Source organism: Vombatus ursinus, unplaced genomic scaffold, assembly GCF_900497805.2.
Source record: "Vombatus ursinus unplaced genomic scaffold, bare-nosed wombat genome assembly UNPS02000577.1, whole genome shotgun sequence".
In the NCBI taxonomy this organism is placed as follows: Eukaryota; Metazoa; Chordata; class Mammalia; order Diprotodontia; family Vombatidae; genus Vombatus; species Vombatus ursinus.
This window is the reverse complement of record NW_020940355.1, coordinates 10,750,233-10,777,758: the sequence shown is the minus strand read 5'-3', so window position 1 is coordinate 10,777,758 and position 27,526 is coordinate 10,750,233. Positions and strand designations below refer to the sequence as shown.

The 27,526-nt window shown below is 37.8% G+C and overlaps 1 long non-coding RNA gene across 1 annotated transcript; it reads left to right on the top strand.

Moving 5' to 3' along the window:
- LOC114044150 lies at nucleotides 1-27,526 on the top strand. The gene is made up of 5 exons (XR_003569183.1): nucleotides 1-85; nucleotides 1,692-1,758; nucleotides 20,381-20,483; nucleotides 26,413-26,542; nucleotides 27,107-27,526. It is a non-coding gene; the product is annotated as an uncharacterized LOC114044150 (long non-coding RNA).

Below are 27,526 nucleotides of genomic sequence, written 5' to 3'. Positions count from 1 at the left end.
CAACTTTTCAGTTTCAAGTAACCAGTGTTATCTATTTTACCTCTTGTTTGGTTAAGAATTCATCTCTGACCCATAACTGAAAAAGGTATATGATCTGTTTCTCTTCTAATTTTTTTAAGTTCTGATCATTTATATTAAGATCATTTATCATTTAGATGATATTAAGGACATATTAAGGAAAATGGTATAAAGTATTGATCTAAGCCTAATTTCTACCAGGATGCTTTTCAGTTTCCCAGCAGCTTTATCAAATAAGGAGTTTTTGTGCCAGGTAATTTATATTTTGCATTTTATTAAAAACTGGTTTATTGACTTCTATTGTTCCTAATTCTCTCTCACATAGTCAGTTCCATCAATCTGTCTCTGATATTTTAAAAAGATCCCTCTATGACTATCTTTTGTAAGGGTGTTAGTATAAAAGAATGTTGTACTTTTTCAGAGGATTTTTCCTGCATCTATTGAGATGCTTATGTGGTTTTTAGCATGAATCCCCTTTGGTCATAATGAATGATTTTTTGGATAAATTGCTGTAGTCTATTGGACAATATTAAAGTTTTAAGTCAATATTCACTAATGGTAATGGTTTTAATTTTCTTTCTGTGATTTATCTTTCCCTGGTTTGTATGTTAAGACTATATTTATTTCCTAAAAAGATTCTGTTAGGATGCTTTCTTTCTCAATTTTTGAGAATAATTTGTGAAATATGAGTACTAACTGTTGTTTAAAAATTTGATAGGGTTATCCTGTGACTCCACCAGGACCTGGAGTTTGTTTTTTCCTTTGGTAGTTCCTTTACACTTAGACCTATTTCCTTTTATAAAACTGGGTTATTTAAATCTCTATCTGAACTGATAGTTTGAGTATTTTATATTTTTGAAAGTATTCTATTTCTTCTGCATTATCAGTTGTTAGCATATAACTGCACCAATATGTTCTGATCATTGTTTTTATTCTTTCGAGTTTGTTGTGAATTTACCTTGCTTATTTGCTATTTTATTTATTTGATTTTCTGCTCCCTTCTTAATCAGATTAGTTTCAGGTTTACAACTTTTATTAGTCTTTTCAAAGAACCAACTTTTAGGTTTATTCATAATTTCTGGATTTTTTAATTCTAATTTGTCTATTTCTCCTCTAATTTTTAATATATCATCTTTTGTGTTTTTATCAAATAGTCCTGTTTATTAGTTTTTTTTAATTTCTTTTTTTTGCATCCATTTTCAGAGAGAATTTCTTTCACTTTCTTCATTATACATCTTCTCTTTTTGTCTACTCTAGTCACTCATTTCCTAACCCCTATAATTATCCTCTATCTCTCTCTCTCTCTCTCTCTCTCTCTCTCTCTCTCTCTCTTTCTCTCTCTCTCTCTCTCTCTCTCTCTCTCTCTCTCTCTCTCTCTCTCTCTCTCTTTCCTCTATATTCCTTATGAAACCAAAAATTCCAAGGTAGCCACTCTGGGTGCTCCTCTCTAGGCAGTTTCTGCCACTGTCTTGTAGAATTTGCCCCTGAGATTCCCCTTTTTCATTGTGCCTCACTCCCAGAACAATGCCAATTCCTTCAAGTGACAGAGAGGATATTGACACGTGACAGGGCCCCCTCCTACCACACCCCTGATTATTCAACCCACCACTGATCCATACCCTTCCCTGGATATCATTCTCCTCCTCTCATTTGCTTCAACATCTTCTCCCTAGGTCCATGCTTTCTCATTCCCCCTAGATGTCAGTTGCTTGAAGGATTACCAACTCATCCCTTACTAAGGTAAGACAAGTCGACTTTTCAAGCACTAAACCTCCAGGCCACACTCAGGACAAAGTCTCCATATTCCTTCACAAACCATCTCTTTTCATGCATAGGAGCATTCAATAGTAGAATCCCCTCTCACCACCAAAGCAATGTCCTTTTCCTTTCCACTTCTTTTTATCCCTTATCTCTTTTTCCTTAACCACTCTACTATAGGCTCTTCTTTTTCTGAGACCAAAGGGCTAACCTTCCCCTCATTGCTAGCACTAGATTTGACCTCACCCTTCACATACCCTCCCATGTTGTAATATATCCCCTCCACAAAAAAAAAAAATTGGTACACTGTAGGCAGGATGCTTCTAGGTTCTTTCCAAAATGCCCCAAGCTGCCTCTTCACTGTTACCTCTATTGGACTTGTACCTTTACCCCTGTCTCTTTGTGTACATTTAAAAAGAAATTTCTTACTGGTCTATCTCTGCTTGCTATTGCTGTTCTTAGTTGCTGCATGTATTCCCACCTTCTGCATTAGTGTTGTTTGAGGTGTTCAAGAAGCAAATAATCTCTTCAGTTCTGATTTTCTTTCTAAAAATGTTTCAAACACATCTTTATCATTGAATTTTCATCTTCCTTCATTTATGATTAAGCACAGATTTTCAGGATAGTTCACTCTGGGCTGCATTCAGAGCTCCAATGCTCTTCAGAACACATTTTTCCATTCCTTCCTACATTTTCTAGTAGATACAGAGTAGTCTTGTGTTATTCTTTGTATTATATTGTATGTCTTTTGTATTTTAAGGTCTTTCTCCTGATTGCTTGCAGAATTTGTTGTTTCTGAATTAAATGACTGAATTTAATCACTAAATATCTTGGAGTTGGCAGCCTTAGGTTTTTTATCTTCTGGAGCCAATTTATGAATTCTTTCAAATGATATTTTGTTTTCTATGTTCAGAAGTTCTAAGTCATTCTCTTCTATTATGTTTTGCATTATGATGTTAAGGATTTTTTTGTCCAGTCATGTTCTTCTGAGATCCTTACAATCCTTAGGTTGTCTCTATTCATCCCATCTTTGATATGAGTGTGTTTTGCTTGCATAATGAGTATTTTTTTAATGTTATGGTTTTTTGCTTCTCTTCTTCTAGATCACCCTTCATTTCTGTGTATTTGCAGCCCTAATCTATTGTTCTCTCTTTTGTTTCTCTGGTGAGGCTTATCATTGCAGATTCCAGTTTTTCTATTCTACCTACTATTTTTGCTGTGTAGCCATAAATTCTGCTCTCATAATTCTCATTTCTTTTTTGAACCACTCAGGACCAGTGTAATGGTTCCAATTCTCTTCACATTCCACAGGATCTTCTGTCTAATCAAGTGTTAGATCACTTTTCTTTGTTTTCCAGTATTTATTTATATATGCCTGAGCTAATTTACCAGATCTAGAGGCTATTTTTCCTTCTACAGTTAATGTTTTCCTTATTGATTTATCTGCTTATATTCAAGGTCTTTGAGTTTTCTTCCTTCTGAGATTTCTGATAATTTCAGGGCATTTTTCCCCCTTATTTCTCCCCATTGTTCATTGTCTGACTCCCTCCTCTTTCATGGTAGATTCCATACAGGCTGGAACTCAAAGTACCTCAGACTGCTCTCTGTTAACCAACTGACTTTTGAGGGGACAGAATTGGCCTCAGCTAGATGTTGAGCTTTTTCCTTCAGATCTGGTGAAGTGTTGCATAGCACACACACACACACACACACACACACACACACACACACACACTGACGTGTTCCAATGTTATGTTCCAGTCTGTCTCTGACTCAACACTGGAGTTGAGAGAGCTGCCACACTGGTGTTACAAGGTTAATTTCTGTAGTTCCAGTCTCTAAGGCTCTGGGAGGATGGGGGATGAGGAGTGTTAAGCTCTATTTCAAGGCCTGACATTTGTCCTACCCCTTTACCTGGCTCTCTTGCAGAGATCTTTAGCAGCACAGATCACTGCCTTTCCCCAGTCCCTCCAACAAGCTTCTGCCTCTAAAGCCTTGTTATGGCAGTGGCACTGGCTGTCAGCTTTCCTGTGGGCACACAGTGCTGGCTGGCTTTCACCGCCAGAGCTGCAGCCTGGAGTGGGAGCCTGGAACCAGGATCTCTATGGCCCTGGAGAGACAGAGGGAGGGAGGACAGTGTGCAGCTCTGGGTTTGGTTGTGAGCCCTTTTGTCAGATCCCTGTATTGGCCAAAGGCAGCCTCAATATTGGTAGTGTGGGAGGTGAGGGAAGGGTGCTAAGTGAGCTCAGTGTAGAAGTTTATACAGGGGCTTGTTTTTGTTTTTACCTTCTTTTGGATTCTGGATGTCCTAAATCATGGAGACAGCTGAACTTGCTTTATCTTTGGCCCATAATTTCTGTTTTAGAGAGGTCTGAGAGATGAGGCCACCAGAGAAAATGTCTAGTCCTCCATCTTGTTGATCTCTTGTTTGATACATGTTTGTCTAACTCATTTTCAATAGCACCTAGCCCAAGGCCAAATACAGCTATTTTATTAATATATATGTTTTTGATTAATTAAACTGATAATTCTGTGTGAGCCTTGAGTACCAGCCCCTCTCCTGTTACTTGCCATCTGAGAATCCATTTCCAAAGCATTCCTTAGGAATGTGAAAATGTAATATCCCCACTTGAAGGCTGTTCTCCATCAGAGAATGGAATGGATTCCACATGTCCAAAGTTCAACTAATCATATATCACAAGGAAAGTGTTTCACAAACCTGAAATTAAAGTCTTATGATAAAATTTTTATTGCTATTATTCCACCCTATCCTCATCTCTTTCCCTACCTCAAAAAAAAAAAAATCAAACTGCTTTTCTTTTTAATTTCTCAGGTTTTTCTTATGAGCACCCATGACATGAATGATGTTATTTTTTGACACATCCTTCTCCCTCATCCCCCTCACCCAAATCATTCAGTAAGTCTTAAGAATTCTGTTTCAGCAACTTCTCTCATACTCACCCCTCTACTTGTCTTTCCTACTACCAGTAAAGTGGTTTAGACCCTTTCTTCCTGGACCATTTCAATAGTCTTTTTTCTTTCCAATGCCTTAGTAAATATAGTGTACCAAAACTAACAATACTGGCCTCATGACATAAGGACATCTAGACATGCCACATAGTAGGCATTTAACAAGTGTTCATTGATTGATTGATCTGGAGCACTAATCTAATCTAATGAAGGTGCTTAGTAAGTATCTACTGTGTGTAAGGCAGGGTGTTATCATCAATTCTTATTATACAATACAATCTAGGTAGAAGATGTAGAAGGTTAAAGTATATATACAAACAAATGGATATAGTCAAACATATCCTCAAAGTCAAGTTTGTTTGTTTGTTTTTGCCAAATCCCTAATAGGATTGTGTGTGTGTGTGTGTGTGTGTGTGTGTGTGTGTGTGTGTGTGATTTAACATATTATCCTAAGAGTAAAGCATTAAGAATGAAATCTATTAAAAAAAAAAACGGGCCAAAGGTGACAGGTTATAAACTACACACTGTCCCCATTATACTTTTGCTATAGCATTTTCAAATAATACTCATTTCCCTATGGTGAAGAGAGAAAAAGTAGCCCCCTTCTCTATTGACATAATATAAATTGCCTCAAATGCTTTCATACTTATCCTCATTTTTACTACAGCCTGTAAATTGCTTTCTCATGGGATGTGGTTTGAGTTACCAAAACAAACCATCCCTTCACTGCTAGTGTTCGAGCAGTTCCCAGTGTCTCAGGATTATGTCTTTTGATGTTTGAGTCCTTATTTTAATCCCCAGAGCCTTGATCAGACAGAATTCTGGTACGGCAGGAAGTGAGGTTCTTGTAAAGTGACCAGTATAGTCCATAAGCACTCTTCCAACAACAAACTCTATCTACAAGACTGCCTTGACATATGTTTATAATCTCTTAACAGAGTTAAGTTATAAGTTAAGTTATAACTCAAATGCCCTTCCATTCATTGTGCCCATTTCAGCTTGTTTTCACTTGTCAGTACTGAACTGGTATTTATTTTGCATCTCTGGAGACAGTATAGCCTAATAAAAAGAATACCACCAAGTTAAAATTCTTGAGTCCTGGATCATCAGCTTGAGTTGGATATTAACTAGCTGAGCGATGGTGGGCCACTCCTTTCCCTTCTGTTACGTGACATCTTCCTTACCTACTCACAGGGCAGCAAATGATTGAATGAGACCATACTTACTTAGGAAATAAAATCACTAGGGACATGCAAAGTGATGGTCTTTTACTGAAAGTAACCTTTCATTTACTTGACAGTGAATTCAACGGATAAATATTTATTTAGCACCAACTCCTACTATGTATGGGTAAGACACTGTGAATTCAAAGACAAAAATGGACCAGTCCCTCACATTATATTGGGGGAACATACCACCTACACAGATGGAAAGCAATTTGGAACTATTCTCCCAAAGTTACTAAACTTTGCACATTCTTTCACCCAGTGATAGCATTAATAGGTCTATACTGCAAGGAGATTTTAAAAAAAGAAAGAAAAGAATCCATATGTATTAAGTATTTATAATGCTCTGTTTGCAGTGACAGTGAGTCAAAAACCAAAGAGCCTCCCATGAAATGGGGAATGGCTGAACAAGTTATGGTATATGAATGTAATGCAATACTATTGCACTATATGAAATGGTTTCAGAGAAAGCTGGGAAGACATCTATGAACTGATATAGAGTGAAATGAGCAGGATCAGGAAAAGAATTTCTATAACAAAAATATTCTAAAAACAATAAACCTTGAAAGAATTAGGAACTCAGATCATCACAGTGACCAACCAAGATTCCTGACTCATGATGAAATAGGTTATATACCTTCTGATAGAGAGGTAATGGACTCAGAAAGCAGTTGGAGAGATTTTTTTTAACGTGATCAATGCAGTATTTTATTTTGTTTAACTATACATGTTTCTAACAAGGGCTTTGTTTTTCTTACTTTCTCAGTTGAGGAAAGGAGAAGGGGGACATAAAGAAGGCAAATCTTTGAAAAAATAATTAAAAAATAAAAATGTTATAGAGGTAGAATTGATAGAGGTTGATGGGGGGAAAGGACAGAGCCAGAGATGACTGCAAGGTTCAGAGTCTGGTTGACTGGAAAGATGATAGTGCACTCAACAGAAACAGGGCAGTTTGGAGGAGGTACATCTTTAGAGAAGGTGATAATAATGATGATGCTTCCAGATGATGATGTTGAGTATTGGAGATGTGTGATTTTAGCTATAGAGATTGGAGCAATAGATAGATTAGATAGATATATACATACATAGATAGACAGACATATATTTCACATATATATGTATTGTGTGTTATGCATATATAATATATATATATATTATCTGTGTAGAGATGATGAATGAATTTATAAGGGCTTTGGAGATCACAAAGGAAAGTATGTAGAAAGAGGGGAAAAGAAGAAGAACCTTGGTAGACACTCATATTTAGAGACCAGGAGATGGAAGATGAGCCAGCAAAGGTAAGTCACAAGGACCAGTCAGACAGGTAGGAGGAAAAACAAGTGTGAATAGTCATGTAAGCTAAACAGAGATGAGTGTATTTAGGAGGAAGAGGTCAACAATACCAAAGGTTGCAAAAATGTCCAAGAAGATGAGGACTGAGAAAAGTGCATTATCATTATCCCATATGTTAGGATATATTTGCCTTTAAGAGTTTGTTGGTAACCTTGGAGAGAACAATTTCAGTTGAGTGGTGGGGTATGAAACCATCTTATAAGGGATTGAGAAGTGGATTTGTAGTGAATAAATGGAGATGATCCAATATTAACAACTTTTTCTACAAGTTTGACAATAATATAAGACAATGTAAGAAATATTATGGTTAAGTCAGGGCTTTCCAAAAATGGGGAAGGCTTCAGTATTTTTGCAGGTTGTGAGGAAAGAGAAAATAGATAGGGTGACATTAACAATGAGAAGGGAGGAATGACTAATATAAGGAGATGAGAAGTTTCTTACACATGAATCTTATCCCTAGGGGTCAAAACTTATTTTAACTATTTTTATATAAATGTATATATTTTAAAATATAAATATTTTCTAAAATGTATTCTTCATGTCTCAGTCTAAACAAATAGGACACACAATTTAGCCTCTGCCCAATGACTTGGGATCACCCTGAGATGGAGTGAGTAGTTTATCTCAGCACTAAAAGGACTGAGGGCATTATTAGTGGCTCCTCCTTAGGATTATAGGTGTAAACCTGGAAGAGACCTTAGAGGAGATCTTTACAGATGAGAAAGCCACAGAGGCGAATGGCCACTTATTTACACACGGCGAGTAAAAGGCAAAGTGTGCCAGGATTTGAACTGAGGTCTTTTGACTCCAAAAATAGCATTCTCTCCATGGTACCAGGCTTGTCACTTCTCAGTGAAAAGACTGTGAACTTGCTTGCAAACATACACACACACACACACACACACACACACACACACACATGAGCCCCCTACTCATCCTCACTATTTTTCATTTACTATCAAGGCCTTTTTACTTATAGGTTCCAGTTATAATCTGAAGGATACCGGAAGTTGAACTGTCACATAAGTGAAGTATTAATCTTTTATTAGAGACTGGGGTCTCTGATTAATAAAGTTTCCTCCTCAAGCTCACACAGATTTCCAAGTTTCAAAGAATTAAAATACAATAAGCTATACTTAACACTAGCTAGCTGTGTTACCTTGGGTAAATTACTTCACTTTTCTGGGTCTATTTCTCAGCTCTTAAATTAGGGAACTCAAGAGTGGATGATCTCTAAAGTCTCATCCACTTCCAGGAGTCTTCCCATCTCAAATCATACAATTCAATTGTCTTTGATGATTTACAACACATTTTAGGATCCTTCAGTGCCTCATTAAAGACCTATTGTAACGTTGGGAGTATACGGAAGTATTTATTGATAAAATGTTTGGATAAAGATTTTTCATTAGAACTAGAAAGGATTTCAGATGCCATAGAGCATATCCTTCTCCCCTTCTCCCTCTGAACCCTGTCATTTTGCAGATGAGGAAACTGAGACCCAGAAGTTAAGTGATTATGCCCAGACACACAGGGAGTAAACAGTAGAACCAGAATTTGAAACCAGGTCTTCTGAGATTCAAGGCTCTTTCCACTGTGTCCTATTTCACCAGAGAACTGATCATTTTCTCCTAATTATTTGATTTTGTTCCTAATTATCTGAGGAATTAATTGATAGCTTTGACTAGTTAACTTCTTGGAATGGAGAGAGCCTTGTCATTTTACAAGGGACCATAGAAACATAGCATTAGAACTAAAAGAGACTTCAGGGCTTATCTAGCCAAATCCCTTCATTTGACCAATAAGGAAATTGAGACTCAGAGATAAGTGATGTAGGTCACCTGTGCTGTAAGGAGCAAAGCTAGCATGTGAATTTTGGGCATGGGATCATAGGAGCAAAGACCTAGAGCTGGAAAATGCTTCAGGGGCCAGTTAGTTCAACTTCCTCATTTCATAGATGAGGAAACTAAAACTCAGTTAAGTGACTTGCCCAAGGTCATACTGGTAGCAAGTATGAGGCAGGATTTGAATGCAAGTCCTCTGACTCCAAATCTGGCACTCTTTCCATGACACCACACTGTATTTCATGACCAGTCTCTTAAGGAGGTAACACTGACCACTATTTAGAGTAAATGTCTCAACTTTCTAGAATTTTCCTTGTTTTATGATTGCATCCTCCCCCACTTGCTCCCAAAGTGTCATATGGCTTCTTTAAAAAAAAAAAAGACCAAATTAACCCAAATATATTTTGCTTTGAGAACGTCGGGACACCTCCTGAGATATAACAGAGGCACCTAAAGATGTCATACAAACCAGAGTTGAAAATCAAAGATAGAAGGTCTATTAGACTCAGAGTCAAAATATCTAGATTCCATCTCAGCTTTGCTAGTGATTCCTTGCAGTAACTCATTTTGTGATGCTGGGGTAATTTACTCCACCTATCCATGCAGTAGTTTCCTCATTTGTAAATGGTAATGATAATATCTCCCCTCTTCCTACCTTGGGAGAAATTAAAGATTCATTAGATAAAGCATACAAAGTGTTTTCAGTTCCTCAAGATAGAGGTTATGTAAATACAAGACATTATCATTTCCCAGGTGTTAGGGCACATTGAAATTCTGATTGGGAATGGGGGGGGGGGGTTGGTAGAAAAATCTTACTTTCCAGAATCTCTTACCTAAGGCTTATTGCCTTGAACAAAATAAACCAAGACTAGAAACTTTTCATGAAATAAAAAGAAAAATCTATCATTGTTTCTTTTAATCAAAGTTTGAATTGCCCCTGAATTTTAATATACTTTGTGGTTCCAATTTACTCTCATTTATGCTAAATTGTGGGAACCAAAGAATGCTTTTAATCATATTTAAATATTTGCACACTTATTTTTCTGCTTCCAATGGAATGTAAACTCCTTGAGGTCAGGAATGAGCCCCTGTTGGTCTTGTACACATAGCCCCTACCCTCCTACCTTGGAAACAATAGGCAAGACCTGAGTCACAACTAGGAAATCTTTCACTCCAATCAAAAATATTAAGGGAAAAGGGAGTCAGTGGTTCAGAGGACAGTCAGACTATAGGTGCACTTGAGCTAGGAGAGGGGAAATTCTGACCCCAAAAAGTCTGGTCAATATCTTCACATGGAGTTACAGAGAAATGTGAGCCAAGGGAGGAGGGGGAAATGGCAAGAGCATCTAAGGGTATCAACTAGGTGACCTGCTAGAGTACAATAAAGCAAAGTAGTAGATTCTCAACAAGCCCTGGGAAGAAGCACCCTGCCGATACTCCCACTCGCCACACCCCCGCCCCACTCTCAACACACACACACATATCAGCATCCTGGAGCAATGCCCAGATTACTCTGTCCTAGTTACAGCTCTGGGCAAAACTTAGGTGGGGGAGAAGGGGTACAGAGTCTAAAAGTTAGAGTAGGAAAAATTAACTAGTTTCAAATATTTGAAAGATTTCATATGGAAGAGGGATGAGATGAGTTCGGCTTGGTCTCAAAGAATAGAACTTGGATCCATGACTGAAAGTTTCAAGGAGCCAAGATTAGGCCAGATGTAAGGGGAAATTTCCTAATAATAAGAACCATCCCAAAGTGTAATGGATTACCACAGCCGGTAGTTGAGACTCCTTGGCTTGGAGGTCTTCAAACAAGGGCTGGATGACAGCTTTGTTCTAGAGAGATTCCTTCTTCAGGCATGGGTTGGACTAGATCCTCTGAGGGCCCCTTCCAGCTTAGAAACGCTGTGTTTCTGGGATAGGCTTTAAATAAATGTTTGTTGAACTGAGCTCATGCAAATGTGAAATTTTCCAATAAAAAATAAAGCCAATTTCCATCCAGAGCAGAAACCTATGACTACCTTTATTATTGCATTCCAGAAATAGCATGCAAATCAACAGATTCCCCAGAACCAGAATGAAACCATCCCAGTCAGCACATTAGCACTTCCTCAAACTCACATGAGGCTAACCGAATGCTGAACCATAATCTAACTTGGAAAAGGAACCCATGAATTTTTCCTACAAGTAAAATGCCCTCAGGGTTTTACTTCAGGTAAAATAGCCAAAAATCCAACTTGTGTTTTCCTAGAGTCCTGGGAACTAAAAGACACTGGTCTCAAAATCACCTTGACCAAAGGCCTTTCCTGGAACAGAGACCAATCTAGCAAGGCAGCTGTTTTGCTTTAGATGGACAAACTTAATTAGAGACTTATTTTTAAATTGCCAAACGTGTTTTTGTTTGTGATCAAAATTCACATTCAAACAGATCTAAAGAGGTGAAAGAGCAATATACTAACCCCAGCCAGAACCAGAAACAAACAAGAAATAGAGCAGCTGGCTTTTAGTATCTTAGTGTCAAAGACTTAGACTGCATTCAATGCAGAGGACAATTTAACCGCCTAGTTTCTCCATCTGGTTCTCACTTGAGCCCTAATTAAGCAGAAGATTCAATGGTTAAGCCATCTTCAAATGCACCCAAGACCTTCTTTTCCTGCAAATGTGAACTAGAATAAAACCAATACAAGACAGAAGTGATGTGGGAGAGGGGAAAGTGCAGGGAAGGGAAAAGAAGGAATCAGGAGGGAGGAAGAAAAGCAGTTTGGGGAGAGGTAGTGACAACTCCAGAGACGAAAGGTGACAGCAAAGATTTGAAGGAGGGAAGAGAAGAGTAAATATCGAAGAAGTTACAGTCAGGCAAGCTGACAACCAGAAACTGTTTGGATTGTAAATTGTAAATGAACTCAGTGGACAGAGAAGGGGAAAGATCATTGAACTGTTACCCCTGAATGACAAGGAGAGAAATGCAGCACAGCGAGAGATAGAAGACATCTAGTAGATTTGGCAGCAAGTTGCTTCAGGAAGGTCCTGAACGCCAAAGCAGCAGCTGATGCTGCTTAGGCTGTGACATACATCAAAAGAGAGTCAGAAAGATGACTGGGAAAATGTCTGACCTAGGAAGAGAGATGGGGGAGTATGAGGCACCACAGAAATCAGTAAGGCAAGAAAAGGCGAGGAAAAACCCTTGGGCATGAGTAGAATTGCTGATGAAATACTTAATGATGAGGTGGTAAAAGAATATCATTCTGTCATCTCCAGGCAAGGAAGCCAGAGATTTAAAAAAAAAAAAACAAAAAACAAACCCTTCTCACTCACACTTGGAAAATGGCAGAAACCAAAATTCAGAACAAAAATGAGAAGAAAGTAAATAAAAACATCCTATAAGGCAGTCTACTGCACTGGCCTATACAGAATTTGTGCAAACAAAACTCACAAGGTTTGGTGGATGACAAAAGGACTGTGAATGAGCTGGCCTCTAAAACAAACATCTGGGAACTCCCCAGAGCTCTGGAATGTAGATAGGCACTAAACTTCTATGCCACCAAAGGCTTTGGAAATCTGCAGATAGAAGAAGACCACTAAAGGAAGACTAAGAATTCTGCATAGGCCCTGAAAAAAAACTCCTTCAAAGCAGGTTGGGAAGATTCAAATAATGACAGATTCCCCTCCATCTAATTTCAAGGGGGAAGCAAGCCATTACTGCTCCCTTTTCACTGCTGGAGAAATTCAAGATCTGCAGGATTACTTTCTCAAGCCTAGACAATCAATAAAATAATAAATCAAACCTCAATTTGTAGCATTTGTCCATTTCCAAGGTGTAAATGTTCACACTGAAAAAATTAATAATGAAGGGCAGCTAGGTGGCACAGTGGATAGAGTACCAGCCCTGAAGTCAGGAGGACCTGAGTTCAAATCCAGCCTCAGACCAAACACATGACACTAGCTGTGTGACCCTGGGCAAGTCATTTAACCCCAGTTGCCTTAAAAATAAAATTTAACAGTCAGCTCTCACCAGGTTTCAGCTGGACTGCTAAGGAGACACTGTCTCTTATATACAGTACAAAAAGAAAGAAGTTGCCAGAGAAAATGAGGGAGTCATCTTTGAGAAAGACTAAAAAGATATGTCCTAAGAGAACTGAATTTTACTCACGTGCTATAAAGAGAATGTCCTAAAGAAAATTCTCAAGAGACTTGGAGCAACAGTAGAGTTCTGTGCCTGGTATCTTCCTGAGTTCAAATCTGGCCTCAGACACTTAATAGCTGTGTGACCCTGGGCAAGTCACTTAACTCCTGTTTGTTTCATTGTCCTAATCTATAAAATGGGGGGTAATAATAGAACCCACCTCCCGGGATTGCTGTGAGGATCAAATGAAATAATAATTGTAAAGCACTTAGCACAATGCCTGGTATATAGTACTATTTAAATGTTAATATGATTTTTATTACTTTACTACCATCCTGAGAGGTAGGGCTGTGTTTCCAGAGTTAAGGAGAAGTCAATAGTTGGGAGCTGATGATTACAGATGATTCTGACTGTAACTTTTCTCACTTTGATACATTGTTTGAGACATTCAATATATCTTTGTATTTTTTGTTACATTCTTAATAAGTTTTTTAGTTAGTAACAGTTATGACTATTTAAACCTATGGAGAACCAAAGATTTGAGAAGGAGCAGAAAGAAAAAAACTTTTTTATTTTATAAATATTTTATAAAAATATTTTTATTTATAAAAAAATTTTATAAAAAAATATTTTATTAATTGGTGTGCAAAATCAAAACTAATTGATTAATTAATGAGGGAGATTTATCTCACTATTAGTTTATGAAGAAATAGTGTAATACCCCTTGATTGTCATAGAACAGTGGATGAAAGTTAAGGGAACAGTTGAGCAGCAGGCTGAAGGGTGGGTAAGATTGCTAACTAGTATAATCCACCACTCAACCCACCATAGACTACATGCTATCTTAAAACCCAGTAGTAGAATTCAAATTCAAGTCCAGTGACTCCAAATCTAGCACTACATTGCCTCCATAAGATAGATATCCTCAATGTTAAATTGAAAGAATAGCATTCCAAGATGTTTTCAGGGTACTCACTCAAAAGTGTGGAAATGGATTTAGGCCTTCCCTAAAAGTTGCAAGTCAGAATTACAATGATCCCTATGTCATCCTCCTCTCCAGCCCACTGACCTAACAAGCTTTACATTAGTCGTTAAGTTTTATTGATTCTGCCTCCACAATGTAATTCTGTCTGCTCCCCCCATCTCTTCTTCCCATTCACACAATCACTACCCCAGTTCAAGTCCTAATCACCTTTCCCCTGACCTATTGTAAGGGCACCTTAAATGGTCTTCCAGCTTCTCTGAACCATCCTTCATATAGCTCCTATTCAAGAAATTCCAGTGGCTTTCTTTTGCCTCTAGAATTCATATTTACAAATCCCTCTGTTTGGCTTTAGAACCCATCTCTGCCTGACTCCAGGCCACCTTTCCAGATTTCTTTCATTTACCCTTCTTCACATACTGTGTTCCAGCAAAGCTGGCCTATTCACTGATCTCAGTACACAACCTTCTGTTTCTCATTGCCATGCCTGGTCGAACTGTCTCCTCACCCCTACCTTAGCTCAAGAGCCTCTTCCCAGTGCAGGGATTCTTAACCTTTTTTGTGTCCTGGACCCCTTGGCATTATGGTGAAATCTATGGATCCCTTCTCAGAATAATATTTTTAAATTTATAAAATAAAAGACATTGGATTACAAAGGAAACAAATAATATTGAAATAGTTATCCAAAGAAAAATTTTTTAACTTTCTACTCATCAGTTTATGAACCTGGCACCTATCCTGGTTCCCCCATTTGCTAGCTCTGATTCCCTAAATTACTTTGAATATTTAGTATTTAATTTTCTGTTTATATGTTGTTCTCTCCCCATGCCCATAAACCCATCCAGGTGCAGTATATTTATTTTGTCTTTGTATATTTAGCTTAGCATAGTGCTTGGTACCATGTAGGTCCTTAATAAATGCTCAAAAATTTCAATTGAATTGAATTTATTCATCAATTACTTAGCTGACATGGGGGTTCATCAAATTTGCTGATGAGATGAATCTGGAGTTAGCATCCAAAAATATCTTATTAGGATAAAATCTAATAAAATAACATTTAATAGGAATAAACACAAGACCCTTCACTTAGATTCTTGAAAGAAACTTCAAAAGAACAGGATAAAGAGGCATGGCTAACTAACAGTTGTATGAAAAATATCTGGAGGCTTAAACAAACACAATTCAATTTAATAAACATTCATACCTCACCTGCTTTGTGTAATTTGGTGCAAAGAACTGTGCTGGCAGCCTCAAAAGCTAATGGGATCTTAGGTTACATTAAGAAAATAATAGTATCCAGAAGAAGAAAGGTAGAAACACTTTGTTGTGGCCAAATCATAACTCAAAGCTCATATTTGCTTTTGAGAAGCACATTTAGAAAAGACATGAGCAAGCTTTAGGGCATCTAGAAAGGGTATATCAGGATGGTGAGGGGCCTGGAGATTGCATTCAAGGACTGTTTAAAGGGATTGAAAATAGCCTGGGGAAAAAAGAAGACAGAGAAAGGAGAGATACTTGATAACCATCTTCTAGTATCTGAAGGGCAGTTATGCGGAAGAAGGGTTAGATTTGTTTTGTTAGAGCCAGGAGCAAGGGATTGGGGGCAGGGGGGGGTTGGGGGGGGGTGAGGAGGACAGGGAAAGTGAAGGGAATAGCAGAGAGGCCAAACATTTCCTAGTAATTACAGTTATCCAATCCAAGGGCTGCCTTGGAAGGGAGGAGGGTGCCCTTCACTGGAGGTCTGCAAGCAGAAACTGGATGACCACTTTTCAGGGATATTGTAGAGAAAATCTATTAAAAGTTAAACTCTCTAAACTCTGAGGAGGTCTCTTCCAACATAATTCTGTGATTCTGTCAGAGACTCAGAGACGGACATGACCTAAGACCAAATTGTGGGAAAGATGAATGTATTTACCCAATGTTCTTTTTCTTTCTTTTTTTTTTTTAAAGTTTTAAAATTTATTTTAAACTTAGGTACAAAATAAGAAAAAAAATGCCATATACACAGCCGAACAAAAGAGAGGATTCAATATAAAGCAGTAAATTTCCATTTCAAGAAAACCTATATAATAAATACTACATATTGTTTTCAAAGCTGTCCAGCTTTTCTTTGCTTCCTTGTAGGCTTTTTGTTTTTTGTTGTTCTCTGCTGTGCGATTTTTACTTTTTTTTCCCCTCCTTCTCCCTCCCTCCACAAAGAAAGCTACAATTAAGTGTGGATACACACACACAGAAACATACACACACACACATTCACATATATATATATGCATAAACATACACATATATACACTTATACACTCCTTCACATATATGTAAGACCGTACTATGCTTATTTCCACTTGTCATCTGTTTCTCTGAAGGTGGATAGTGTCTTCTTTCATAAGTCCAAGTCTTTCCATGTTTTTTCTAAATCAACCAGCATTTCATTTCCTGCACCACAGCAACATTCCAACCTAATCACATTCTATCTGAGAGATTGTCTATAAAAGTTTTTCCCCAATTTTTTGCATTCCTTCTATTCTTGGCTACATAAGTTTTATGTATACAAGAAAATTTTAACTTAAAATAATCAAAATTATCCATTTTATACTTCAACAATACTCTCCCCTTATAATATGGTTTAAGGTCTGATACTACTGAATCTTCTTCCTTCACATCATTTTTTTCTCCTGGTTTCTTTGAAGTTCCTGACCTTTTGTTCTTCTAAATGAACTTTGTTATTATTTTTTCTAATTCAGTAAGATACTTCTTAGTAATTTCATTGGAATGGCATTACGTAAATAGATTAGTTAGGTAAAATTGTCATTTTTAAAATTATATTGGCTTTACCTACCCATGAACAATAAATATTACTTCAATTATTTAGATCTTACTTTATTTGTATAAAAGGTGTATTATGTTTATATCTGTGTAGTTTCTGCATCTGTTTTGACAGGTATGCTCTCAGGTATTTTATACTGTCTAGTTATTTTAAATGGTCTAAAACAATATTGAATAATATGGCTGACACAGTGTAGTTTCCCTCTTTTTCTCTTTTGATTAAGTCTATTTTAGTTTTAACTTTGTCTGAAATCATGGTTACTACCTTTTTTTAATATAATAAATTTTACTCCTGATCTTTAATTTATGTGTGCATATCTCTCATTTTTATAGGATATCCTGAGAGCAACATATTGTTGAATTCAAATTTTATTCTGCCATCAGTTTCCATTTTATGGATAAATTCATTCCATTCACATTCTAAGCTATAGTTATTTGCCATATATTTTCCTCCTTCCTATTTTTCCTCCCTATCCTTCTTACCCTACTCCTATCTCTCTTCACTCCTCTGCTTTACTTCTACCTATTGCCTTGCCTTCCTATTCCTTAACCTACCCACCCCTCTAAGAATCCCTCCCTTATCCTTTCCCCCTACCCTATCCCCTTGCCCTCTTATTTCTTTCTGATTACAGAAGACTTTTATAACTTTCTGGAGATATATGTTCTTCCCTCTTTAACCCATTCCCAATGAGATTAAGGTTTCAGCATTAGCCACCCTCCTCCTACTAACTTCTTCTGTAACAGTTTTCCTTTTTTGCCTCATTTGTATGAGATAAATGATCCTTTTTATCTCTCTCTTATTTTTTTTAAATCACCCTATCATATTCAGCTTAAGTCAAGCCTTTCTTTCAAACTATCCAAGTAAAAATGACAGTCATAAAAGAACTGATAATATTTTCATATATAAAAAAGTAAATGATTTGTCCTTATTGAATCCCTTATAATTGGTCCTTAATGTTTATATTTCTCCTGGATATTATTATATCAAATTTTCCCTTAAGTTCTGCTGTTTTTGTCACATATACCTGAAAGTCTTTCAGTTTGCTAAATGTCCTTTTTTTTTTTCATTCTGAATTATACTTAACTTTTCTGGGTAAGTTACCTTTGGTCATAACCTCAGCTCTTTTGTTCTACAAAATACAGTATTCCAAGATCTAGGGTTCTTCAATCCAGTAGCTGCTAAGTCTTATGTAATCCTTATTGTAGCTCCATGATATTTAAAATTTATTTTCTTGTTGCTTCCAATTTTTTCTCCTTTACCTGGGAGCTTTGAAACTTGGCTGTGATATTCCTGTAAGTTTTCCTCCTGGGATCTCTTTCAGGTGGTGATCATGGATTTTTTTTCTATTTCTCCTTTGCCTTCTTGTTCTAGAACTTCAGGGCAATTTTCCTTGATAATTTCTTGTAATATTGTACCAAGATTCTTTTTCCATCAATTTTCAGGAAGTCCAACTATTCATATATTATTTCTCCGTGATCTGTACTTTAGATCAGTTGTTTTTCTGATGAGATGTTTCACACTCTTATTTTTTCATTCTTTTGATTTTGTTTTATTATTTCTTTGTGTCTTAGAATGCCATTAGCTTCCCTTTGCCCAATTCTAGTTTTCAAGGAATTATTTTCTTTAAGTTTCTTGTTCTCTGTTTCAAGTTGGCTGACTTTATTTTCATAATTTTCTTGATTTCCTTGGATTGCTCTTATTTTTTTCTAATTTTTCCTCAATCTCTCCTATTTGATTTATAAAATCCTTTTTTAAGTTCTTCTAAGAAATCTTTTTGTGTTTGGGACCATTTGACATTTCTCATTGAAAAAGGAGTGGCTTTTTTAGCTCCATTATCTTCCACTGAATATGAACTCAGATCTTGTCTATCCCCATAGTAGCCATCTATGGTTGGTTGCTTTCTCCTTTGCTTACTCACTTTTATTTTATTTATTGATTTATTTTGTTTTTTTACAGCTATTAGTATGATCAAGTTCTAGTCCCAAGGTATGGGGAGTAATGTCCCAAGCCTCAGGTCCTGTTATTTTCTGAGGTCTGTCCCAGAGCTCAACCTTGGGCTCTCCTCTCCACTCTTAAGCCATGTCTAGAGCCCCAAATCATGCTGTCCCACAAATGATCAAACTACAGCTGTCCTCTCTCCCCTGGAACTAAAACTTGTGATTCTGCTCTCCTGCAAATGCCCACAGCCAGCAGGGTCCCTGTCCCTCTGCTCCTGCACTTCCCAGGTGTGTGCTAGCTCCTTCTCCCCTGCATGGGCAGCCCAGCCCAGGACTCGTCTGAACAGCATAGCAGTGCTTGACATCCCTAGAAAGTGGAAGGGGCTTCAATCTTCTCCCTACTCAGCTGTCAGACCCCAACACTGTCCAGGAGATGAAAGTTTCTAGGGCTGAAGTTACCTCACCCACCTCAACTGCCCCCAGGGCTTGTTTATTGATTAGGCAGAGTTGTCCTGGACCTCTGCCCCTGCAGGTGAGGTTTTTCCTGGGGTCCTGATTTACCTTGACTTTTGTTTATTTCTACTGCGCTACATTCCCTCTGAGGCAATGTTATGTCTTTTTCTGTGCAGGAAATTTGGAAAACTGAAAGTTTTCTGACCTACTCCTCCATCTTCCCAGAATCCTCTTTCTGAATTTTTTTTTTAGCCATTTCCTACTCTACCTTCTTTTCTTTGCCTTACCCTAACACCATGAACCACTCAAGTTCTTCTCCTGTCAAGATAAAAGAATTCTATTATCTCATTCATACTAATATATTAGATTTATTAACAACAACAACAACTAATATTTACGTGGGCCTTTAAGGTTTACAAGTGTTTTATGTATGTTATCTCATTTGATCCTCATCCCCGTCCTACCAGGTAGATGCTACTATTAATCCCATTTTACAGATGAAGAAACTGAGGCAGGCAGAGATTAAGTGTGTGTCTAGCACCACACAGCAAGTAAATGACAAAGGCAAGATTTGAGGCAAGCTCTGCCTGACTCCAAGCCCAGCCCTCTATCCATTGTGCCATCCTGACTTAACAAATTTATACTTTTCTGTTGTTGTATCCTCAATACTTAAGGAATACTGTGCTTTGGGCATATTAGGTACTTAAGAAATAACTGTTGAATTGAATTTGTTGAATAGACAAGTCTGGCTGCAGTGGAAGGGTTAAATAGGTGACCAAAACTGCAGGCCCCGTACTCTATCCATTATGCAACCTACCTTCCCTGTCTAAATAGATATAGAGAGGCTCATTGACAGGAGGTTAACCACCACTGATTAACTTCTTTTTTTTTTTCATCATAGCACCTGGTGAAACTATCCAGTAAGGAAGAGCCACAATCTGTATAGATGGAGGGAATTACCACATGGATGAAATCACAGTAGTGAAGTCTCGTAATACCAAATGGTAAAGATAAACAAACAACTCAGTTTTCCTTCCTTCTCAAGCATAATTTTTCACAATGGTACTATTATTTTTCTCTGGCCTTTGGACATTCTTACCTTGTGCTGTATTCAGACCCTGTCTCAAAATTTGAACACAGTGCTTTATTCATAGTAGCAACTCAACAATTTGGCTATGCTTTTATTTCTTAGCTGACCTCAATGGCTAGGCTGCCTTAACTATTTAATTGGTTCTTGAACTCAAAAATCTATGCCTCTATCACCCTATGGATCATTCTGTAGGTGACACTGAATTGCCACAGCACTGTGTTGGGGTCATCTCTGTAACAAGACAAAATGTACACAATAAAGACCACACTTATATCAGCTGTCACAATGGTTCATAGAGCCATAGATTTAGAGCTGTAGAAAGCCTCAGGGTCATTTAGACCAATCCCTTTATTTTACCAATGGGAAACTAGGGCACAGAGTTTAAAAAATTTAAACAAGGCAGTAAGTAAGCCACCCAAAGATTTTATGACACCAAATCTCACACTCTTTCCATTGTTACCTACCATATTGGTACTATTTGTCCTTGCTTCATCCCTCTTTCTGAGATTGCATTCCATTTCCCCTTGTTGGAGATGGATTAGAATCTAGATTTGTTAGGTAATAAAGGTAAAAAATAAATTCTTACATACAGAATATTTTTCACCAGAACAAGATATTCTTTTTTGCCAATATATTTCATTAAATATTTCTCAACTACATCTAAAAAATTTTAGCATTCTTTTTGTAAAATCTTGAGTTCATAATTCCCTCCCTCAGCCCTGCCTCCTTGAAAAGACAAGCAATTTTATATCAATTATACATGTGAAGTCATGCAAAGTATTTCTATATTAGCCATGTTGCAAAAGAAAACACAACAAAAAATAAAGACCAGCAAGAAAAATAAAGAAAGTTTAAAAAGTTTGCTTCAATCTGCATTCGGATTCCATCAGTTCTTTCTCTGGAGGGGGATAGTATTTTTCATTATAAGTCCTTCAGAATTGTCTTAGATCTTTGTATTGCTGAGAATAGCTAAGTCATTCACAATTGATTATAGTACAATATTGCTGTTACTGTGTACAATGTTCTCCTCATTTTGTTCACTTTACTTGGTATCAGTTCATATACGTCTTCCCAGGTTTTTCTGAAAGCGTCCTGCTCATCATTTCTTATTGCTCCATAGTGTTCCATCAAAATCATATACCACAACTTGTTCAGCCATTCCTCAGTTAATGGATATCTGCTCAATTTCCAATTCTTTGCCACCACAGAAATAGCTGCTATAAATATTTTCATACAATGGGTCCTTTTCTTTTTCCTTTAATCTCTTTGGGATACAGACCTAGTGGCAGTATTCCTGGGTCAAAGGGTGTGCACAGTGTTATTATAGCCTCTTGGGCATGGTAAAACAGGTGTTTTTAATCTGGAGTCTGTGATTTTAATTTGTTTTTTTTTAATTGTGATAACTATATTTCAATATAATCAAGACAGTTAGGTAGCACAGCAGATAGAATGCCAGGCCTGGAGTCAGGAAGACCTGAGTTCAAATACAGCCTCAGACCTTTACTGTGTGACCCTTTGCAAGTCATTTAACCTCTGTTTACCTCTATTTCTTCATCTATAAAATGGAGATACTAACAGCATTTAACTCCCAGGGTTATTGTGAAGACCAAATGAGACAATATCTGTAAGTGCTTAGCACAGTGCCTACTTTAAAAATGCCTGTTTCCTTCCTTCCTTCATTCTTAATTGATTTCCTTTTTAGTCCTATGTATTTTATTTAATGCATTTTAAAACATTATTCTCAGAAGAGGTCCATTTGCTAAACCAGACACCCAAAGGGCTTCATAACACAGAAAAGGTTAAGAAGCCCTGCCCCAAAGTCTGGTTGGATTGGCATAATGCTAGGAAGCCATGATTTCAGGATGAAAAGCAGAGCGGAGGTAAGCAGTAGGATGTGAGTATGAATCACAATGCCTTGGTCTACACCAGTGATCCTTCTATCAAAGGAAGGTTTGGCACAATTTTCTTTTGCTGGCTTGCTTTGCTAATCTCAGGTAGAGGTGGGGGTGGGGGTGTGGGGAGAGAGAGATTATTACTAGACAGTGGTATGAGGCAATTCCTGCCCTCCCAAGAAATGTGGGTGTTCTCCCTGCATTAAAGGGTTCCCATTAAGTTAGCCAACTAAGCGGATTCTAATTCCAGTGTGGGGATAAAGCCAGGGTGTGGACATGTTTCTTCCACACCCAGCTGCCTGCCTGGCTAACCCACTTCCTGGCACTACCACTTTTGATCCTTTAGAATGGGGTAAAGAGCAAAGAGAGAGTACTTATGCCCCACAGAAGCCAAGAAGATCTCCAAAGATTCTAGGAAACTCTAAAAGCATCCAAGACAATTTTAAGGCCTCATTTTGACCCAAAAAGCAATGGCATCTGTTCCTATATGATGTGAGTTCTTGGCTGGAGAGAAATTGTTAGGCACCCTGAGATGCTCTATATGAAGAGCCCTGTAGAAATGCAAGATGATATTGTATTGTATTAATGTCACTTAATGGTAGCTGTCAATGATCGTGATGGAATAAATATGGAAAAGGAAATTACTGTAATTGATTGACAGTCTGGAAGCTTCCACATTCGACCTAATGAGAGAGTCCTATAAGCAGCCGCTTTCGGTGAAGGCTATTAATGCAAATCGTATGCACTGAGCCGGCATGCTGAATTATGCAATGCCATGTGAATGTCTAATCCATTTCACCAAGCTTGTCTTTATCCGGAAAAAAAATATTCCACTGACATGCTGATTAGTATATTAGGAGAGTTTAAGAAGTTTGGTGCTAAAGTAGGTGCCATCATGGTGTTATTAATTTAGTTCTGAACAAGACAAACAGCTCTGTGCAACCATCAAAATCACTACATAAAGTCTACAAGATAACTTTGTCAAGACTGATGGGAATTTACAGAAAAGCCTTGTGATATGTGGAAGGAATTAGCAAATAGATAAGGAGCACATCATTTTTCTAGGAAACTGCTGTCAAGGCCTCAGTACCCATGGAGAATCAGATCCGGCTCAGACCTCTGCATTTCTGCATGATGGCTACTACTCAAATGTTCAGGAAATTTGTGTGAGCTTACGAAGAAAACAGATATAGGAGGCTAACAGACTACAGGTAAGAACAGGTTCTTAAACACATTTCCAGAGATTTGCAAGAGACCTAAATATCACAAAGGCCACAGGTTTAAAAAAAAAAAAGGAGTTTGAGAAATCCAGATTTATATTACTGGAAAGGAGCCTATAGAGTCAGAAAATTGTTCACCAGTTGTTCATATCTTCTGCTGGACAGCTAGAAAGAGCTAGGCCCAATTACAGTAACTCTCAGAGTTGGAAGGAACTTTGCCAGCAAATCCAAATGAGTCTTAAAAAAGGATATCCTCTAGAATATACTTACGCGATGATTTGTCAGCTAACCCTTGATTGAAAACCTCCCAGGAGGGAAGAACTCACTACTTCTCCCATTCTACCTTGGTATAGTGCTAAAGGTTAGGAAATTTTTCTGCACATCAAGTCTAAATCTGCCTTGTTGCAACTTCTAGCCATTACTCCTAGATTGGCTATCTATGGCCAAGCAAAATAAATCTAATTTTTACATGACAACCTTTCAAATGCTTGCTGATCCTGCTAAGTTCTGTCTTAACCATGCTAAACATCTCCAATTCTCCAACTCATCTTCATACAGCATGGTCTCATATGACCATCCAAGTCACCCTCCTATGGACGTGCTCTAATTTATCAGTGTCTGGCTCCTGGAACAGAGCATAACACTCTCAAGGTATCTGACCAGGGCAAACTTTAGTAAGATTATCATCACTTTAATTGAGAAGTGCCTCTAATCTTCCTCTCAGTATCATAGCAGATCTTAAAAACAAGGAATTTAGGAGGGACCTGAGAGTAGATACATATTCCATTCAGGTAGTTTCCCACCAGACTTCTTCTAAATCATGAGTTATTTCATTTTTGTCTTTTTATCCTCAGCACCTAGCACAGGACCAAGCCCATAGAGGGGCACTTAATAATTGTTTGTTCAATTAAATTGAATTGAGGGAATATTTTGAGAGAAATGATGGCTAATGGAGAAGGCAGAGGATGTAAAAAGGGAGGAAAGGAAAGATAAATTAATAGGTATATTTTTAATCCTCTGTCCCTCCCCCAACCCTGTTAAGTGACATGGTCTTTTCTCTCATTTTCATGGGGAAGATCCATGATTTCTTTCTGGGGGAACTCCCTCTCACAAATCAGTCTGTGGCTTGCTGGATAAGTACAGAAATGCCTAAAGTACATAGAAATTAAGTGACCCAGGTCACATAGTTAGTAAGTGTCAGTCAGAGGCAGGATTTGAAATAAGATATTCTGGACTCTAGCTGGCCCTCCATCCACTGTACCACAGTTACCTCACAGGGTTTTTTTCACTGTTTTTGTGTCATAATCCCACTGGGGAGTCTGGTGAAGGCTGTGAACCCATTTTCAGAATAAAGTTATTAAATGAATAAAAGAAGATGCATAAGGTTTTAAAGGAAAGCAATTGTAGTAAAATACAGTTTATGTATGTATGTATATATATATGTGTGTGTGTGTATATATATATATGTGTGTGTGTGTGTATATATATATATATATATATATATATATAGGCAATTAGGGTTAAGTAACTTGCCCAGGGTCACACAGCTAGTAAATATCAAGTGTTTGGTCTGAGGTCAGATTTGAACTCAGGTCCTCCTGACTTCAGGGCCAGTGTTCTATCCACTGTGCCACCTAGTTACCCCTAAAAATATATTTTAAAAGAAGTTTACAGATACTGGGTTATGAACCTCTATTCTAAGGTCCCCATTTTATATATAAGGAGACTGAGAAGCTAAGAAGTAAAATGATATTACAAAGAGCAAATCAGTATCAGAGCTAGGGTTGTAACTCAACTGCCTCTGCATTTAGTGGTTTTCTATGTCTCCGAAGCCCTGAATGAGGCATAGTATGTATATACATACATACATATATCCACACATATATGCATATCTATATATATACTAGCCCTCATATATATGTGTATATATACTCAAATATATTATATAATATATATACTCAAAAGCATCTAGTTATACTGTAAAATTCTGATCTTATGTAATAGGTGGGACTAATATGATTCCTAGGGAATGTGATAAATTATAAGATGAAATAAATAATCTAAAATAATCTGAATTTGAGCAATGAAAAGATTTAGGGTATATGTGTTTGTTTGCATATGTGTGTATGTATATATGTAGAAGTCTATTGGTGAGGAAACTACTGACCTTTAAATTAGCCCCTGGGTAGACCAAGTTGTTCAGTGCTCCTTGTTAGAAAAGTATACAGATTATTTTTTGTTAAACACTATTGGGCACATAAGAGTCAGACCCATGATTCGCTCAGTCAGTGTTCTGCGCAGGACAGGAGAACCAAAGATTACATGGCAGAAAATACAGTTGTCCTTCTTGATGTCAATCTCAAAGTTTAAGGAAATCTTCCCAGACTTCCTGGTTTTTCTTAATAGCTCAATATTAATCTGCCATCCATTAATTTATCTAAACTGTCTTTGAAGCAATTTATCATTTCAGCCTATACCACTGCTAGGAAGTGGAGGGTGTCAGGGAGAAAAACAGAGAAGGAGAATTAATAAGTTCCATAAGTTTATTACCTGTTATATGGAGGAAAAAAAAGAGAGATAGAGTCCAGCTCAAGTGCTATCTTCTCCATTAAGAGTTCCCCAATCCCCTTCCACCCCTCCCCCATCTGAAAATGATCTTCCCCTTCCCCAAACTATCATAGCATTTAGTTGCTCCCTGACAGTAAGTCAAAGCTGTCAAATCTTTTGTTAGTCTTCACAGCCACAAAAGAGATTCATGAGCCTGGAAATCAGCTGGGAATCTTGTGAATGGAACCGCCCACACCCACACCTGCAGCCACATCTGGAAATGGCTGTGCCGTCTTGGCTATAGGACCCAACATGTAAGGCTTTTTGGTGCTTTTTCTCAACCCTGGTTGTTCTCCATCCTTCTGGATTGGGGTAAGGGGAGATTTGCAGAACAGTGTCTGATCTCTTTTATGGAGGAATTCCACTCCTGCCCATTTTGGGAGTCATATCCTCTTTCCCCAGAATGACAGGTATGTGTATTTGCTTCTAAGTCACCATCCTGAGAATTAATGAATAGACAGGATTTCCTGGGGCAGCCTTGAAAACTCTTCAGCTCTAGAAACTAAAGGTTCATTCCTTTGCTTTGTAGCTAATTAAGCTTCCCAAAGTTCAAAGTCTATGACAGCTTTGGGATACAGGAGTTGCTATGAATTAGCATTAGCTGAGGGACTTATACTGTATTTCAAAGAGTAGGTGTGGCATTGATAGAAGTGGCGATCTGCCACAGCACAAAGATTTCCTGTCATAGCATCTGCAGTCTGGTGTGTTCTGTATGGAGATTTAGAGTTGGAGAGATGGTAAAGGTCATCTATTCCAACTCCATCATGTTACATGTAATGCTCCTCTTACTCTCTCTTTTCCCTACCCTTGTTGCTCAGAGCAGGAAGGATTCGGTTAAGGATTGACAAGAGACCTAGCTGCAGCAGAGGTATGCCACAGGAGAGGTCAGAAGATGCCAGGATTAACAATAGTTGCCAGGACTGACTGCTGATTTTACTCATCCTGCTCCAAGATTGGACAGTCAAAGCCGGAGATTCCCTACTGGTGATCAGATACCTGAGACCACAGGAAACATCAACCTTCCTGAGTTTCATTTCACGCTAAATCCTGAGTTCCACAGTCTTGAGGTCCAGAGTTCCTACAGAGGTCCAACCTTTTTAATCCAAAATGGAAGCTCAATTGATCTTCCTTTGCAGGTTAGAAGGGGAGTGGCAGTAGGGACCTAGGCAAATTCAAATAGCATTTCCTAAAATCCCTGGGTCAAAGCAGCTTTTGTATTGCCTGGGGTGGGTGGGGGG